Genomic DNA, 10,764 nt, shown 5'->3' with positions numbered 1-10,764 from the left:
TACTTGCAAACGACAATGCAGTGAAACCAGAGGAAGAAAAAAAAATTACTTATTTTCCTTTTGGAAGCCTAATAAGTAGTTAGCCTGACCCAGTTTTCAATAAGAAATTTTCTGATGACCCAACAGGAGTGACTATCTCTAGTCAAAAAAAAGGGGAGGGTGAATTTAATCTTTCATGCCACTGGAATGGCAGCTGCTCTTAGTATTCTCTGATTCTGTGAAGGATGACAAAGATAGAGCTGGCTTTTCAATGTAGGGAGAATTTTCCTTTTGAATATTCCAAACGGGAGATTTGCACATGTGCCTCAAGAACTAATTGTCTAGGTTCCGTCAGGAATGCAGCAGTAGAGGAGCGTATTTTATGCTTAAGACCAGAGAGGAGCCACGCAGTACTCAGTGGATAAAAGGCTTGCAGTCCCAGCTGGGAAAAAGAGTCCCATTATCTCCCAGCTGCATAGACGTTCCATACGGCTTGGTTCTGCCTGGATGCACAGCATGCCTGGCTGAGAGCTTGAAACAGAGTTCTGCAGAAAAAATTGTAAAGATCCCGAGACGTTTCCCTGGTAAGATCTGTAAGTACAAAATTGTGCTGTCTGCTGCAATGAGAATATTGCTGGGCAAGCTGCAGCTTTTCTTCCTTTCAATGTCTTTGTATTAGCATAACAGGTAAAAGCTTGGGTTGGGGGAGAAGTCACTGCTTTATTTATGCTATGTTTCCATGATGCTGATGCTTAAAATGCATTTATTCCTGTGAAAGAAAATGTATTGAATCTGTATTCGGAAGAGCTTAGGATCAAACCAGGGAAAGAGACTACAGGTATATTTTTCAGTGTTGCATTAGTCTTTGCTGCAGTAAAACTAATGGGCAAGACGGGATGACAGTGCTAATTCTAGTACTTTCAGATGGCTTTACGCCCTTTCTGTACCGGCAAATGGAAGATGTGATTGCTAAATTTTTTCATCAAAGGGTAAAGGGGTGGGGTTTACAGTGTCCAACGGATGGTTTAAAGGAATGTTTAGGAAAAGTTTCCTTGGGGAGGGTTTTGGTTAGGGAAGCAAAGTAAGACTGGAGGTCACATGAGCTTGCAAAATTCATCTGATATTTTGCCATTTATGTAGCTTCTAGACAATAGTTTCTGAAGTTGCCATTTATAATAGTTAAGCTTGTCAGTATTAAGGTATGTATAATACTTTATGGAAAGTTTCAAAAGTTGATGACTTGGGAACAAAACTTTTAAGAGCTCTGAGATTAGCCACATATAACCCGTTATGTTAATGGAATACTGTCAAAATTGGGAGTTTGGGGGAAAATTGGAATTCATAGTTTTGCTTCTCCAATTGTAAACTACTTATGTTTAAATAATCAGCATCCTGACTATGTCCTCTGAGAAACATTCACAGAATGACTAAATAGAAGTTATACCAAGAGGAAAAATAGGGAGAACAGTAGAATTACACAGAATCAATTCGGAAAATGAGGTATTCATAATCTTATCTACAGTGGCAATGTTTTTCAGAGATCTTTGCAAAAAAAAGAAGCCATATGTTGAATACTGAATTGCTTGTTTTGAACAATTTTCATTTGTCTGATGGGTTTGTTTATCATCTTCTTTATTCTTGTTTTTAAAAGGCTTTTCCAATTTATGTGTATTGTATTTTATGGGAAAAAAATATATTTAAGCACACTCTCCCTTACCTCTCCCTTCTCTCATACATGTAAACCTACACAAATTCACAAAACAAACAGACACATACAAAAATACTGACCTGATTTGTATAACAAACAAAAATACAGAGCTATTTCATCTTTGATGCGTCAGTGATTTTTTAAAAGCAATATCATGGCTATGCAGTCCAAAGATTATAAAAATATAAATCTGCAAACTTTTATATAAGGCCCCTTATATGAGGTTATATAAATGCATAACTTATCACATCTTATAAAAAAAAATCTCATCAACTACAGTGCATGACTTCCTTTGAGCATTTCTAGTGAAGTTCCAGAATACTTATTTTTTTTTAATTCTCCATGTAACTTTTCTTAATGACAAATTTAAATTGTCATTTAGCAAATTGTTACGTATTTGGTCCAAACTTAGTGAAGGAGGAAGGTTATGACTTTTAAGCAAATAATATTTGCTTATTATTCACTTATGTATTTATTTTAACATCATATTAGAATACAGTAGCATATAGTATATTCATTAAAAATAACTCAAACTAAACCTAAAAGTTTGAAAAAGAACTCCCAACACCCATAATAACAATTATAAATTTGAAGACTATCATTGGAGATACCCAATGCTATTCATTGAGTAAGAAAGACTTTAGTAAGAACGACTTCTTGAGACGCGGCTGGCATTGTTGGGTTCCTGTGTCGTCTTCAAAAAAAAAAAAAGAATGACTTCTTACCATATATTTATTTTTTATATTTTTACAAATAAGTATTTACATAATATGATCAATGATGATGGTAGACAGACAGATAGATAGATGACAGATAGATCCATAGACAGACATTCTGTTAAAAAGACATGATCTTACCCTACTCTGACAGAGGTATTGAATTTAACATTTGGACTAAGCAGGGAAAAAAGAAAGCTGATATAAAACTGAAAAAAAAAATTACAGGCATTCATTTCTTTCCAAGAGAAAGATTAGCTCCAGAAAAAATTGCCTGAGAGTTAAGAATAATTATAAAATTATTAATAGTTTGAAGTCATTTTTAGAATGAATGTTTAAATATTAAACTATCTCTTATAAGTCCTTGTTGTGATAAAGAAATTAGCACATGGACTTTATTTCTCTTACACATATCACCTGATTTTTAATTATAGTATCAGTTTTATATTACTGAGATTTACAGTATTTTTATCTTGGCTTAATTCCTACAGTCTTCATTTGGACTTATTTCAAGTTTGAAAAGATTCAGTCCTTACCAGTTGCTCAATTTACCATTCCTGTATTCTTTACTTTGAATCTTCATTTCTTGGGTTGCTGGAGTTCATTTTTAGCCCTCCATCAAAGAAACTGTCATAGATGCTGTATTTTCTGTGTGCTTACATAGAATGTTTCTTCCATTTGCTTTAAACATGGAAGACAAGTTATCTTTCTTGAATCAAATATATTTTTTTCCCTTCAGAGGTTTGTAACTATTTATAAACAATGCTGAGGACACTTCCTGTATTGAATGTTGCTGTCCAATAGTTTTTAGATATATTTGAAGTTTTCATCCTTGTATAGTATTTTCTTTTATTGTGATGGATGGCCACATGATTCTCATTTGTTTGGTTGTGTGTTTTTGCCAGAATATGTTCTGAAGTTGATCAGTCTTCATCAACTTGGCTTGAGGATGATGTACCGCACTGATTTGAGATTATTTCAATTTTTTATTGTTATACTATGTATTTGATGTTTTTCCCCCAGAGAATTGTGGAGATAGTTTTTATATTACTTCTTATTTTTCTTTAGGAACACCAATATGGGCATGTTGGGTCTCATGTGTCTGTCTTCAACATCTATTATATTATCCAAATTATTTTTAATTTTATACATTTTCAGTTCACTTTGTTTGATTTTCTTTTTAAAAATATATGCAGAAGATACTAACTCTATGTAAGAATAACTGTCTAAGCACTTCCTCCAAACTGGGGCTGCTTCTTCTTGAGATTGACATTTTTTATCTGCACTTCCCCTTTCTTCACCCCTTTGGTCTTCTTTTTCTTTTAAAATAGGCAGAGGTGGAGGCATAGGCAGAGTAGAGATGATAATTAAGGCACTGAACGATTTTGTATGATACTATACTGGCAGATACATATCATTATATATTTGTCATAATCTTAAGAATGTATAACAAGAATTAACCCTAATATGAACTATGAATTTTGAATGATAGTAATGCAACAGTGTAAGTTAACAATTAAACAATTGCAACAAATTGTAGAACCACATACAACTATGGTAGCATATTTTGCTTGTAGGGCAGGCTGTTCAAGTGTGTGGGGGCAGGGAATACAAGGTATCAGGTTTAGAGGCAAACTGCATCCTCCTAAAAATAAGAGAAGGAGAAGGTAATTATCACTTTATCCTGATGCACCTTCCTTTAAGTCTATTTTTTTTTTTTTTTTTAAGGAGTGATGAAAATGTGCTTCAGAGTCTGTTTTGGGATAATGTCTACTCACACTTTTCATTGAAGACAGGGGGGTTTTTGCTTTGTTTTCGATCCTACCATCACCACTATATTTTTCTTTCTTCTTTGTTGTTTCTGTAAAATAAAAGAGGAATAGAAATCTCTTTAATAAGCTTTAAGTAAAAATCTTTCAGTTTGGAAAAATTCTTTTAAATGGAAATTTCATTAGAAAATTAAATTATTCTCATTATTCATATTGACAAGAGCTGTTTTAGTTAAAATTAAGTTTTTGTGCACTGTGTATTCTAGTATTAAATACTTATTATAGTCAAGGCCTAACACAGAACAAACTAGAGGAAGAAAAAAAAAAAAAACAAAGTCAAGGCCATTCTTATGATCTTCTATTAGTCTTTCATGAGGGAGTCTATGGCCTACTTACTTATCTTGCAATGAATCCTAACATAATTTACAGTGAATTTGGGTCCTAGTAACATGAATCAAAATTAGCTCTCTCAAATATTTAATGGCAGTAGAGTGGATATAAAAGTGAAGCATAATCGGTTTCCAATTACATGAATAAATGAATGAAATTATTTAGATATTGATATTTTTAAAGAAGCAATAAAAGAATCATGTATTCTATGAAGTAACAAAATGAATGCTCTTACTGGTAAAATATGTTCCAATTAAGTCACATTCTCTGCATGGGTCTAAAGTGATAAGCAGGATCCTGATGGCAGGCCACTCAAGCTGAAGGGCCATCCATCACCTATATATCTGCTCTTTTCTACATCCAGCAGAGTCGCCTTGTGGTCTTAGGTGAGTTACTTAGCCTCCCTATACCTTGGTTTCCCCATCTCTAATGGAAAGGAAAAATACTTCATAGTATTAGCAAGAGGATTAAATGGGTTAATATGTGAAAACACCTTGAAAGAAAGCTTTGGAATCAATAGGCACTCATTGTAGTAGTTTTTTAATCATGTTTATCTTAGTATCACTACTATAACATTTGTCTAAAAAGCTTCAGGATTGAGAAGCAATAATATAAAACAATGAAAATAATGAAATTACAATTATCATCTAATCAATTATATTGGTTATTCAGTAGAAAGTTAAATTTGGAGATGTAAATCACAGTTAGATACAAAAATGGAGGTTAAGGAGCATTGAGAGAAGCTTTAGAGATGCTGGCCCTCAGGTCCATATAGCTTAAAAACAGAAGTGATATTTCTGCATACACCAAACAATCAGACCTGATCTAGACTAAGAATTTATTTCATTTTCTGATTATAAATGCAATACACTTTTTAAAAAAGCACTTTAAGCAAAACACACACACACACACACACACACACACAAAGCCATAATTCCTTTCACCAAAGAAAGCCATGGCAAGATGCTTATGCATTTCTTTCCTGTTACTAAGAATCTTCTTCTATATTTAAAAAACATTAAAATTTTAATGTTCTAAAAAAGTAACACATACACCTGGAAACAACATTAATGAAATCTGAAACCACAGGAAACATTCTAGGCTAAAAAATACCTCTGTTTACCCTTCCAGTCCTACTTCCCAGAGATGATTTCAACAGTTCATTGTATTTATTGTTTACTGCCTTTTACTGATCAATTATTCTGTATACATTTTTACTGTCTTAAAAATTGGATACTCTCTTTATTGAATTTCAGTAAAAATTAATACCCTAACGTAATACAGAACTTTATATTTTCTAAAATAGCTGAAGATAATATATCTGTCCTCTCACCAACAGGATAATGACTTGTTTAAATTTTCCCCAAGATATTTTACCTAGTGTCTACCTTTCTATTTTATTTTCAGTTTATTTTTAAACTGTTTCCAGTATTTTTGTCAATGTTTACTGAGATACATGACATGTTTTTCTGACATTTATTTACTACATCTTCTAGCTACATACATGCATTTCATGGATTCATTTCCTGTATACTAAAGATCACTTGCAGGTGATTCTAGAAACAGTATTAAACTCTCTTAAAATTTATGTCTGAGAAAATTACTTATTTTTCTTATATCTACAATAATTGTATAGCTGGTTACAGAACTTGATAATGACTGATATCTGATATTTTTCTCTCAACCATTTTTGCATATTCTGTCTGATGACTTTCTGGAATATAATTTTTTGCTCATGAAAAGACTGCTCCTAGTCTAATTATGACTCTGAAGATATATGTCTTTAACTCTTGTAGATTTTAGGAAATTTTCCTTGCATCAATGTCTTTGGGTTTACCACAGTAGTGTAGGTAGGTGTGATTTTTTAAAAATATATCTCAGTTAGGACTCCACCAGCTCCTAATTCTGTTTTTTCTCAATTCTGAAAAATTCTCAGCTACTCTATATTTAATATTTCTTCCCCTCACCTCTTTATTTTTTCCTTCAGGATGCTCATTAATTATTTGATTCTTCTATTCTTCTGTGTCTTACTTTATATATTTTTATATTTTCCTTTTTTGTGTTGTATTCTTTGTGATTTCCTCATATCTATACTTCATGTATTTATTTTTCTTTTCAGCAAAAGAAATTTTAATTCATTAACTTATTTTTGGCTGTGCTGGGTCTTCATTGCTGTGTGGGCTTTTTCTTTAGTTGTGGTGAGTAAAGGACACTCTCTAGTTATGGTGTGTGGGCTCCTCATTGCAGTGGCTTCTCTTATTGCAGAGCACAGACTCCAGGAGTGTGGGCTTCAGTAGCTGCGGCACATGGACTCAGTAGGGATCTGAGGCACACAGGCTGAGCAGTTGTGGTGCACAGGCGTAGTTGCTCCGTGGCATGTGAGATCTTCCCAACTCAGGGGTTGAACCCATGTCTCCTGCATTGGTAGGAAGATTCTTCATCACTGAACCAGCCGGGAAACACTGAGAAAGTATTTTTAGATTTCTATTATTTCTTTTTTTTTTTTTTTAATTCTCTTGGATGGCATCATCGACTCGATGGACATGGGTTTGGGTGGACTCTGGGAATTGGTGATGGACAGGGAGGCCTGGCGTGCTGCGGTTCACAGGGTTGCAATGAGTCAGACACAACTGAACGACTGAACTGAACTGAATTCTGTTTGTGACTAACAGTTTCTCTTCCATCCTTTAGCTCTCCAAAAATTTAACTAAGCTTATTTCAAAATTGAATTTTGTTTGTTTGACTAGTTTTAATTTTTAGAGGTGAATTATTCCATTACTGGTGTCTGCTGGACCTCCCTCATGGTGGCTCATTCATTATCTGTTTATGATTTCCTTTTAGGACAAATTCACTTTCAGCAGATGTTGCTTTCCATCTAAGAGGCCAGCATTATGTGAGTTGAAGACGCTTCTCTGTAACATTGCTTCACTTTTGCCTCTAGAGTGGCTCTATAATTTCTTCCTATTTTAGATTACTTTCTGTGTTAACTTTTTGGCCTAAAATTTTACCTCATCATGCAGATGGGATAAATTTGAGCCCTACCACCAAGTGTGTCATAAACTTGGTGCTCTGGCTACCTATGAGAGAATCTTTTTCTACCAGACAAACACAGTCTTTCAAGATTCCCTATTTCATGCAGGATCCATTTTACCTTGGGTTATTTTGGCTTTACCACTTCCTCACCAGTCTACATTTGAATTTTCTCTTCATTTTTGGTCCCCTGAGCATTTTTCATTGACAACTTTAGTTTTATTATATGTATGCATACATACATATATATATATATATGTATATACACACACCCCACTCCAGTACTCATTTTTCATTGACAACTTTAGTTTTATTATATGTACGCATATATATATATATATATATATATATACACACATATATATATACACACCCCACTCCAGTACTCTTGCCTGGAAAATCCCATGGACGGAAGAGCCTGGTAGGCTGCAGTCCATGGGGTTGCTAAGAGTTGGACACGACTGAGTGACTTCACTTTCACTTTTCACTTTCATGCATTGGAGAAGGAAATGGCAACCCACTCCAGTGTGCTTGCCTGGAGAATCCCAGGGAGAGGGGAGCCTGGTGGGCTGCCGTCTATGGGGTCGCACAGAGTCGGACATGACTGAAGTGACTTAGCAGAGCATATATGTATTTGTTTTAAAGGTATATCATACTTAGAGAACATTTTATGTGCCTGTGGTAGAAATGATACCATTCTCATTATACTGCATAATATCATATACTTTCATGTTGGCTGGACTTTTCCTCATATTTTCCGTCTTTTAGAAAGTCATCAAATTTTCTGGCTTGCTTGTAGTTTTTTTCTGATACTTATTATCTCACCTATATCTTTTACTATGTTTTGGATCAGTTCTATGGTATGTTAGGAATGGAGGCAAACACTCATTCCAAAATATTAATCTGAAAGTTGATTCTGAAATTTAAAAACAGATATTTTTAACAGAAATGAAAGATTATTTTCCTTAAGTTTTCAGTAATTCCTAGATGCTCACATTATCTCATAAGGAATGGATAATGCTAAAAAGAATCCGCCTGAAATGTGGGAGACCTGGGTTCAATCCCTGGGTTGGAAAGATCCCCTGGAAAAGGGCATGGCAACCCACTGCAGTATTCTTCCCTGGAGAACCCATGGACAGAGGAGCATGGTGGGCTACAGTCCATGGGGCCACAGAGTGAGACACAACTGAACAACTAAGCACAGCACAGAAAATTGACTGTATCCGTGTTTCCACTGGTTGCACTGACATTACTTTAACTTACTGAAATGTTTGATTCTGTCCAAAAGGACAGTTCATTCAATGAGAAAATATGCTAAGCGACACTCTAGAATTTAGTTAGAATATGTGAAAGTTTGTGTAGTCTTTGAGAGTAGTTGTTATATTAATTCTTTAAGTTTAATGATGAGCAAATTCTTAAAATGTTCAATTCAGTTCAGTTGCTCAGTTTAAAATGTAGAAGCAATTATTCAAAATGGTTTTTAGCAGAGCAATTTCTAATGACACAGTAAATCTGAGTGCTAAACAGATCATTCTTTTAGGTGAGTTCTGCTGATTGGAAGTGAAGATACTGGATTGAATGGATTTTAAAAGTTTTTTTAAAGTCTCCTTTTAAAGCAGCAAGAAGAAACTAAAATATTATGTCTTTCAAAGTTTCTAGTAATTTCTCAGTCTTGTGTATAAAAAGTCATTATGGACACTTTACTTTCAAAACTTTTATTTGCTTATTCAAAATTCAATTTATTTGGCTTCTTTTACATTTGCATGACTAACAGGGCTGTGTAAGAAACTGTATAGAGGTTTTTATAGTATCTTTACAAGTATCAGGAGTGTATTATAGTTGTTGGAATGGAGCTCTTACCCAAAGAACATAATTTTCCTCTCTGGCATCTGTCACATTCCTCCAATCAGTAAAGAGCAGCAAATGAAAGAAGTCAGAAACCAGATATGCTGCTACTTTTCTATTGACTATTATAAAAGTAAATTAAGAAATTCCTTAAACTTTTATTGAGATGAAAAGCTTACAACTACTCAAAGATTGATGGAGGTAATTTTCCCCCAAACATGTAACATTAAGATGTTTTCTAGGCTTTTAATCTTGTTAGCAAATTCTTAGAAGTAGAAGTGAAGTCGCTCAGTCGTGTCCGACTCTTTGCGACCGCATGGACTGTAGCCTACAAGGCTCCCCTGTCCATGGAATTTTCCAGGCAAGAGTACTGGAGTGGGTTGCCATTTCCTTCTCCAGGGGATTTTCCCCACCCAGGGATTGAACCCGGGTCTCCTGCATTGCAGGCAGACGCTTTACCATTTGAGCCACCAGGGAAGCCCCTGGTGGGCTTCTTAAACATGCCTAATTGTGAATCTGTGGTGCTCACAGATATGTTAATTCTGACATTGCCATATATATATAAATCAAAAAGTGTGTATTTAAGAGTCATATTAAAATTAAATTCTCTTAAAATAATACAGTTTTTTCAGAGATGCTAACATCATTATTTTATGCCAGTGATATCTATACAGATTGCTTCCTGTCAAGCTATAGGGAGAGCACTTTGATGGGAAAGCTCTGTCTTAGCTGACTGTACTCCAGTTTCATCTATTGTTATAAGATGTTCAGAGTGACAGAAGCAGTTTTCTTATAGAAAGAGATAATGTATTTAAAAAAAATAATAATCTATTTGTCCTGTGTGGCTCAACACAGAGAACCAGAGAGAAGTTTTCATACATTTATAAATACACGTCCATCATCTGCACAATACTTGAGACAATTTCTGTTACCATTAGTGGTTTCTTCACTTAAAAGGTAAAAGTCATTTTCCACAAAGAAACGAGGAACAACAGAAAAATAATTACATGCCACTGACGTTTCAAGACTTATAACTATATCTTTGGATGTCCTAAAGTATATTTTTAAAGAGTTTTAGCTTCTTTTCTTTCATGCCTTTATTTGTACATGATATTATTTCAATTTATCCAAAAATTCTGGTTAATCCAGATCAATCATTTAAAATAATTATAATACTGTCTACATTATAATTCAATAAAATGTACTGATAATAAAGCAATAGTAAAACGAGTTTTCAAGTTTAATTAAATAACATTTCAGAACACTAAAATGTTTCAATATTTTCTTTACAAATTATTGAAAACATGTGATGGATGAATTTACAATT

General features: G+C 34.0%; 1 protein-coding gene and 1 non-coding gene across 2 annotated transcripts in view; one reads left to right on the top strand and one right to left on the bottom strand.

Moving 5' to 3' along the window:
* The first annotated feature begins 386 nt into the window (after positions 1-386).
* Positions 387-10,764, top strand: part of CNTN6 (contactin 6) — a 320,429-nt gene continuing 310,051 nt past the window's right edge. Inside the window, exon 1 of the mRNA NM_001191459.2 lies at positions 387-572. The gene's annotated coding sequence lies outside the window, so the exon portion shown is untranslated. The remainder of the gene's footprint in view (positions 573-10,764) is intronic.
* Positions 9,843-9,914, bottom strand: TRNAC-GCA (transfer RNA cysteine (anticodon GCA)). The gene has a single exon. It is a non-coding gene; the product is annotated as a tRNA-Cys (tRNA).

This window comes from Bos taurus, chromosome 22, assembly GCF_002263795.3.
Source record: "Bos taurus isolate L1 Dominette 01449 registration number 42190680 breed Hereford chromosome 22, ARS-UCD2.0, whole genome shotgun sequence".
In the NCBI taxonomy this organism is placed as follows: domain Eukaryota; kingdom Metazoa; phylum Chordata; class Mammalia; order Artiodactyla; family Bovidae; genus Bos; species Bos taurus.
Note: the sequence above shows the minus strand (reverse complement) of the source record. Positions and strands in the feature narration are given on the sequence as shown.